The following is a 7,499-nucleotide window of genomic DNA, read 5'->3' as shown; positions in this document are numbered from 1 at the left end:
CCCTTCTAAATCGAAAAGCGGAGAGAGAGAGAGAATAAATACGCGTGTCACTGAAAAAGGTCTCATTTCAAAGTAGTAAACGGGGAGCAAGAATAAAATACTCATGTCATTTAAAATTTATATTACCTTGAAAAAATGGGAGAGGACGAAAACAAATACGCGTGTTATTTAAAGTATATATTACAGTAAAGAAAATGGGAGAGAGGGGGAATAAATACGCGTGTTATTTACCCATCCATCCATCATCCAATCCTACGTTTCCCCATGAGGAGCGTGGGAGCCCGGGGCTAGGCAGGTTGGTCCTGGCATTTAAGATGAAAGTGACCAGCCTCACTCATCCCTGAGTGGCATTATGTGAGCAATCAACCCCAACCATCCCTTGGATATAAACCTTCACCGGCTCAAGCCGATTGGAGACCAATAATTACCCACTAAACCACCAGGCGCCGAAATTTGGTTATATGGTTACCACCCAGGATAGTAAATGGTTTCCTGGTGTACAGGAAACCATTTGGTTTGTCACTCAGTGTAGAGTCACCCACAGGCAGAAGGAAGAGGAAAGAATGAAGGAAAGACAGAAAAGGGAGCGTAAAATCATCTGTAGGCAGAAGGACGAGGAAAGACTGAAGGAAAGAAAGACAGAAGAGGATGGAATGAAAGAAGGATGGACGAGAGGAAAGGGCAGACACCCGAGAGTAGCACTACATCGAGTGAGTGGATGGTGAGCGCCCTCACCTACCACTAAAGTTTATATAATGGCGAAAAAAACCGGGAGAGAGCGAGGATAAATACGCTTGTCAGTGATTGTTTACGCATTCAGCAGGGTGTAATTCTCCTTCCAGAAGCTCTGCCCTGTTTTTATATCGCTCTTGGTGATGGTTGTATTCTAAATGACCTTGTAGATTTCGCAACATTTATCCCATGGTGATTTATTCTGCACCTTAATCACCTTTACGGTTACTGATCAATACTATGTTGATATTAAGACGACAGAAATGCCATATAAAAACTGTTAAGGTGTAATATCCATCATAAATCGCTAAGGAAAAGGTGCTACGAAGCCCCCCATGTCAAGATACGGCCTTCAATGTGCCTCTTACTGCACCACGAACTTGTGAATCCAAGTGTACAGTCTAGGACAAAGGTTCGCCTAATATTTCTCCTCTCATTTTTCACTTCTGTCTCCTGGCTAATATTCCTAAGCTCAGCGAGGCTTGGTATGTGTCTCTGTCCATAGATGACTCTCTCTTCACTACATATATGTGTCACTTTCCTCTGCTGGCCAATATTCCTCAGCCTAGAGAGGCTCGGTATGTTTCTCTGCTCCTAGATGATTCCCTTTGATATAAAGCGTCAGCGAGGAATGAGACGGACATACCCTAAGTGTGAAGTAGACACAGCGGAATAATAGGCCAACTTTTTTGTACGTGGGTAAATGTTGATGATGAGGAGAGGTGGTAAATGGTGGTGTTGGGGCAGCAGCAGCAGGTGGATATGGTGGTGGTGGTGGTGGTGGTGGTGGCGGCGGCGATGGATGTAGGCCATATAATAATAGACCTGCGGTAGTCCAGACGCCGCTACTGACAGATTAGAAAAGCAGTGTGCCACTGAGAATGATTCCATTGACAATAAGCAAGATAGTATAGGTGGGCAGGCAGGTAAAATGTTGGTAGCCAACAGGTGAATGTTGGTAGCGTGCGAGGGGGAGCAGGTGAGGATTGCCATAGAGGGTTGTGGTCGCTAGGGCACCGGTTCTTGGCAGGGTGCTCAGTAGGCGGGTTGCCAGCTTACCAGCCGCCGCCAGAGGGCTCAGCAGGCACCCCCAGCAGAGGTTTTAAAAAGCAGAGGGCGAGGAAAGGGGCTCTCACTTGTTCCTGATTGGGGGGCAAGGCGGGCGTGTGTCCTTTTTTCCTATTTTTCCTCCTGGGAGTCACTGTGGCCCAGGCGTTTGTCTCTAGGTGAGTAGCACAGTTATTGCAAGTACAGTACCTCCAGCTTAACCTTGGTCACACAGTACCTATTGACTATTTTGTTTTTCAACACCCACATAGTTTTTTGTGACTTCGAGCAATTTGTGAATGTGACCTTCCTTAGTCTGAGGAAGAATCGCTATGAGACGTGATGAAAATTGCTTGAGAATAATTTATTTCAACCCCTAACTAATTATCGTGCTGACGATCCTAGTTCTGTGAATACAATTTTAGCTTTTGTGAAAACATTCACCCAAGACAATTGGGTATTTTGCTGCCTGTGAAGACTGCCTTCGTGCTGAGAAAAAATATGGTGTTTTGTATACGAATACTTTTGGAAGAGTTGCTTCCACCGCCCTCTTATCAGTGTCTCGGAAATCTAATAAACTTTATGCTGAACAAAACCAATGAAAACGGACCAAAAATAACTTGTGAGCAGGTCTGTCAAAGAAACTGTGAAATCTAGTGAACACATATATCAGTCCCTGGACGGCCCCCACCCCCTCCCCCAGTGCCACACCTGCAAGCCAGAGTGCCAAGTCTCCGGGATTGGAGTGCCAAACTGCCGGATTACTGGATGCCAAGCCTAACGAGTGCCGCGCATCGGAACATCACACCCATAACTTCACAATGCCATGTCTTGTGGGAAATTGGAAAGCGTCGCAAGTTGTGTTACTGTAATCCTCGTGCTGTATTTGTACCTCACCTGCTGTGTTAGTGCCACGCCTGTATCAGTGCCACACCTGTGAACTGCCTCACTTACTGTATATCCGTGATAAACCTGCTGTATAGCCCATCCATACATGCTGTGGTAGTGTCTCACCTGCTGTGTTTGTGCCACATTCCCTCTATACCACTAATACATCTGTTGTGTAGTGCTACACCCTCTGTATACCCCTACCACACTTCTTGTATACTCTAACCACACCTGGTATACAGGACAACGCCTGTATAGCACCACACTTCTTGGATAGTCCAGTCACACTTGCTTTGTTAGGGCCACCACTGTGGTATTAATACCACAAATGCAATATTAGTGACACTGTGGTAACCTATAATGTATGTCCCACACCTACTGCTACCTGCTGCATAATGCCACACCTGCAGTAATACAATACCGCACATGTTGTATTAGCCACATGTTGTTTTAGTACCACATCAGCCATATACCCGCCACACCTATTTTATTGTGTCACACTCACTATGTCTGTTATTTTAGTGCACAGCTGCTTCATACCCCTGGCACACCCACTATATTAACGCCACACCTGCCTGCATTACCACACAATCTTACAGTGTCACACCTGTCATATAGTGCCACATCTCCTGACCCATTCCCTTCATCCACTTATTGTACAGTGCCACACCTACAGTATAGTGTCTACAGTGTCACACCTGCTGCATTAGTGCCACACCTGTATACCCTTCCTACACATCCAGACATCACCTGATTATTATTCTTTTGTATGGTGGTATTCTGTTTTTAATATAGATACACACTACACATTTAAAATCCAACAGAATGATAACGCGTCACATTTTAAAAAAAATGAAAAAAGGAAATATGATAGAGTATTTTCCTTCTAACCTAACAAAGATTCCGAACCCTGTCAGCTTAGTTGATGGCCAAGTTTAGAGTGACTGGAAAATTACTTTGAATAGTCACCAGGGAGACTCATTCCTACCTCACAAGTAAAGCTCATTTAGGAGTCAGTTTGAGTAGTAACCAAGGAGACTCATTGCCACCACGTAACTAAGTATCACTGAATTCCACACAATCAGGGATTAAGTTACGCGAGCGGGGTAGATGGGGTAGTTAGGGAGAAGATGGGTATTTAGGGAGAAGATGGGGTAGTTTGGGAGAAGATGGGATAGTTAGGGAGAAGATGGGGTAGTTAGGGAGAAGATGGGATAGTTAGGGAGAAGATGGGGTAGTTAGGGAGAAGATGAGGTAGTTAGGGAGAAGATAGTTAGGGAGTAGATGGGTAGTTTGGGAGAAGATGGGATAGTTAGGGAGAAGATGGGGTAGTTAGGGAGAAGATGGGGTAGTTAGGGAGAAGATGGGGTAGTTAAGGAGAAGATGGGGGTAGTTAGGGAGAAGATGACCAATCAGGGAGAAGATGGAGTAGTTAGGGAGAAGATTGGGGTAGTTAGGGAGAAGATGATCAATCAGGGAGAAGATGGAGTAGTTAGGGAGAAGATGGGGGTAGTTAGGGAGAAGATGGGGTAGTTAAGGAGAAGATTGGGGTAGTTAGGGAGAAGATGACCAATCAGGGAGAAGATAGAGTAGTTAGGGAGAAGATGGGGTAGTTAGGGATGGGGTAGTTAGGGAGAAGATGGGGTAGTTAGGAAGAAGATGAGGTAGATAGGGAGAAGATAGTTAGGGAGTAGATGGGGGTAGTTTGGGAGAAGATGGGGTACTTAGGGAGAAGATGGGGTACTTAGGGATGGGGTAGTTAGGGAGAAGATGGGGTAGTTAGGGAGAAGATGGGGTAGTTAGGGAGAAGATGGGGTAGTTAGGGAGAAGATGGGAGTAGTTAGGGAGAAGATGGGGTAGTTAGGGAGAAGATGGGGTAGTTAGGGAGAAGACGGGATAGTTAGGGAGAAGATGAGGGTAGTTAGGGAGAAGATGGGGTAGTTAGGGAGAAGATGGGGTAGTTAGGGAGAAGATGGGGTAGTTAGGGAGAAGATGAGGGTAGTTAGAGAGTAGATGTGGGTAGTTAGGGAGTAGATGGGGTAGTTAGGGAGAAGATAAGGTAGTTAGGGATGGGGGTAGTTAGGGATGGGGTAGTTAGGGGTGGGGTAGTTAGGGATGGGGTAGTTAGGGAGAAGATGGGGTAGTTAGGGAGTAGATGAGGTAGTTAGGGAGAAGATAGGGATAGTTAGGGAGAAGATGGGGGTAGTTAGGGAGTAGATGAGGTAGTTAGGGAGAAGATGGGGTAGTTAGGGAGTAGATGAGGTAGTTAGGGAGAAGATGGGGGTAGTTAGGGAGTAGATGAGGTAGTTAGGGAGAAGATAGGGGTAGTTAGGGAGAAGATGGGGGTAGTTAGGGAGAAGACGGTATAGCTAGGGAGCCCTCATCGCCTAGTACAGTCGCGCGCCAAAGTGTTGTTCTAAATGGAGAGAAACCCAAGCAGTGCCACGGTGCCAAGGGTGTCGGCTATTTATGTGGCACTCATTTGACTCTGACACCCCCCCTACCCCCCTAGTCTAAATGCCCTGGGGAATGTCCTAACGCCTCTTCCTTAGCGAATTAGCCTGCACACTGGACTTCCGTATCCTCTTCCCTCTTACTGGAACAAGCGTCGTAACACCTCTTCCTTAGGGAATTAGCCTGCCCACTGGACTTCCATATCCTCTTCCGTGTTACTGGTGCAAGCGTCGTAACACCTCCTCCTTAGCGAATTAGCCTGCACACTGGACTTCCGTATCCTCTTCCGTGTTACTGGTGCAAGCGTTGTCGTAACACCTCTTTCTTAGCGAATTAGCCTGCACACTGGACTTCCGTATCCTCTTCTGTGTTACTGGTGCAAGCGTTGTCGTAACACCTCTTTCTTAGCGAATTAGCCTGCACACTGGACTTCCGTATCCTCTTCCGTGTTACTGGTGCAAGCGTCGTAACACCTCTTCCTTCGCGAATTACCCTACACATTACACCTCATTCCTCTCCTGTTTGTTACTGATGCAAACTATGAAGAGTAAAAAACAGCATATAATCGAATGTTAAGGTGTCATTAAAAAAATAAATCGCTTAGGAAAAGGTGTTAGGGAGCCACTCACGCCACCTGTAATACGGCAGCTAAAATGACCCCTTAATGAGGCAAATCTGGGTAATTACGTTTTAATTATGCTTTTGTCCCTTCTAATTAAGTCTTACTAATTAGTCTTAACCCTTTCAGACCCACGACGTTGATTTTATGTATTTATTTATTTATTCTTGTTCTGGTTCTTGCTGTTCTCCTCCTCCTCCTCCTTGCTCGTCCTTGCTCTTCTTCTTCTTCTTCTTCTTCTTCTTATTATTATTATTATTATTGTGTGTGTGTGTGTGTGTGTGTGTGTGTGTGTGTGTTTGTGTGTGTGTGTGTGTGAGCGCGTGCGTGCGTGCGTGCGTGCGTGCGTGCGTGTGCGTGCGTGCGCGCGCTCTAATCTTAATCTATACACACACTACGCGGTATGCCTCCTTGGCCTACCAGGTCTCTTACGCGCAACAGATGGCATCACACATCTCTACATGTCACCACTTTGGCACTTATACCCACCATCCATACTGAATACATGATAAGGGTGTCTGTTTCAGGACTAGTGCTACCAATTTACTCTCATCTAAACTATGTCTATTAGTATTTTGTTTAACCTTTCTTCCCACGGCCTACTATACTCCATTCACGTTAATCTGGCCCAAATTTTCATCCTTTCGCAGCTTATTTCACGTAGCTCAGTGGCAGAGACAATACTGAGGCTCTACATATTGTCCGGAGCACTTCTTCGTGACTGGCATCGTCAGTTGTTAATCTCCTGTTACAGACCAGCATTCAAGATCGAAGGACGGCAATTTTAGGCCAAAGTAGAGTGAAAAGAGTATAGTTATATACCTTGTTGTAGTTAAGCTATCTATCTATCTATCTATTTATTCTCAGACACCTTTATTCCGTAAGGGGTGGCCACATACAAATCGCCTTCATGTCGCCCTGTCCCCCGCCATTTCGCTGCCTGCCCCCCAGCTCACGCCCCCCTCTCTTATATACCTCTCCACTCCATCCCTCCATCTCATCTTTGGTCTACCTCTCCCTCTCCCCCCCCTCCACCTCACTTACATACACTCTCCTCGTCAGTCTCTCACTCATACAGCCCTATAGGTAATCTTTAACCCTTCAAACAACATCATATATTTTCTTCCCTTCGTCAGGTGAATTTAATATAACAGAGAATCCTGCAATTGCCTTCATGTCTTTTTTCTCCATTTTTTTCCCTCCATAAGTCATTTCATTAACCTCTAGTGTCCTACTGGCATGTATAGAGTTGTGAAAATCGTGTGGGGGTCGCCAGAGAAACACCCAAGCCCTTAGTGATGATGGGAGGTTAAGGCCAGGGATATCGAGGTAAAGCCGCTACAACTCAAAAACCGCTAACAATTTGATTTGGCTTACGAGAGGCGTAGGTTAAGCGGCTGGAAATAAGCTACAGTAACTCTCTAACTACCCTAGGGCTTCACTGAAATGATGAGTCTTTGGAAATAGGAAATAACGAAAGAATAAATAAAAACTAAGGCAAAAAGAAAAGGAAAAATGCGTAAAGGTAGCGATGTGGTTAATGTGGAAAGGATCATGAGTTAAGCGTGTGCGATGGTGATGGGTACACACACACACACACACACACACACACACACACACACACACACGCTCGTACACACACACACACACACACACACCAGCCCGGGAAATCATTACTCAGGGCCACGATGAGAGTTTCAAACATTCCCTCCACACCTCCACACCCTCCCACATCATCAACTACACACCCGCCATGCAT

At 45.7% G+C, this 7,499-nt stretch overlaps 1 protein-coding gene across 3 annotated transcripts in view; it reads left to right on the top strand.

Moving 5' to 3' along the window:
* Window positions 1-1,823: 1,823 nt before the first annotated feature.
* Window positions 1,824-7,499, top strand: part of LOC145408489 (calcium-transporting ATPase sarcoplasmic/endoplasmic reticulum type-like) — a 127,093-nt gene continuing 121,417 nt past the window's right edge. For all 3 annotated transcript variants that reach the window (XM_080279223.1, XM_080279224.1, XM_080279221.1), the window contains exon 1: window positions 1,824-1,958. The gene's annotated coding sequence lies outside the window, so the exon portion shown is untranslated. The remainder of the gene's footprint in view (window positions 1,959-7,499) is intronic.

Source organism: Coenobita brevimanus, chromosome 77 (assembly GCF_032717465.1).
Source record: "Coenobita brevimanus isolate Jiangsu-jjx chromosome 77, ASM3271746v2, whole genome shotgun sequence".
NCBI lineage: Eukaryota > Metazoa > Arthropoda > Malacostraca > Decapoda > Coenobitidae > Coenobita > Coenobita brevimanus.
Note: the sequence above shows the minus strand (reverse complement) of the source record. Positions and strands in the feature narration are given on the sequence as shown.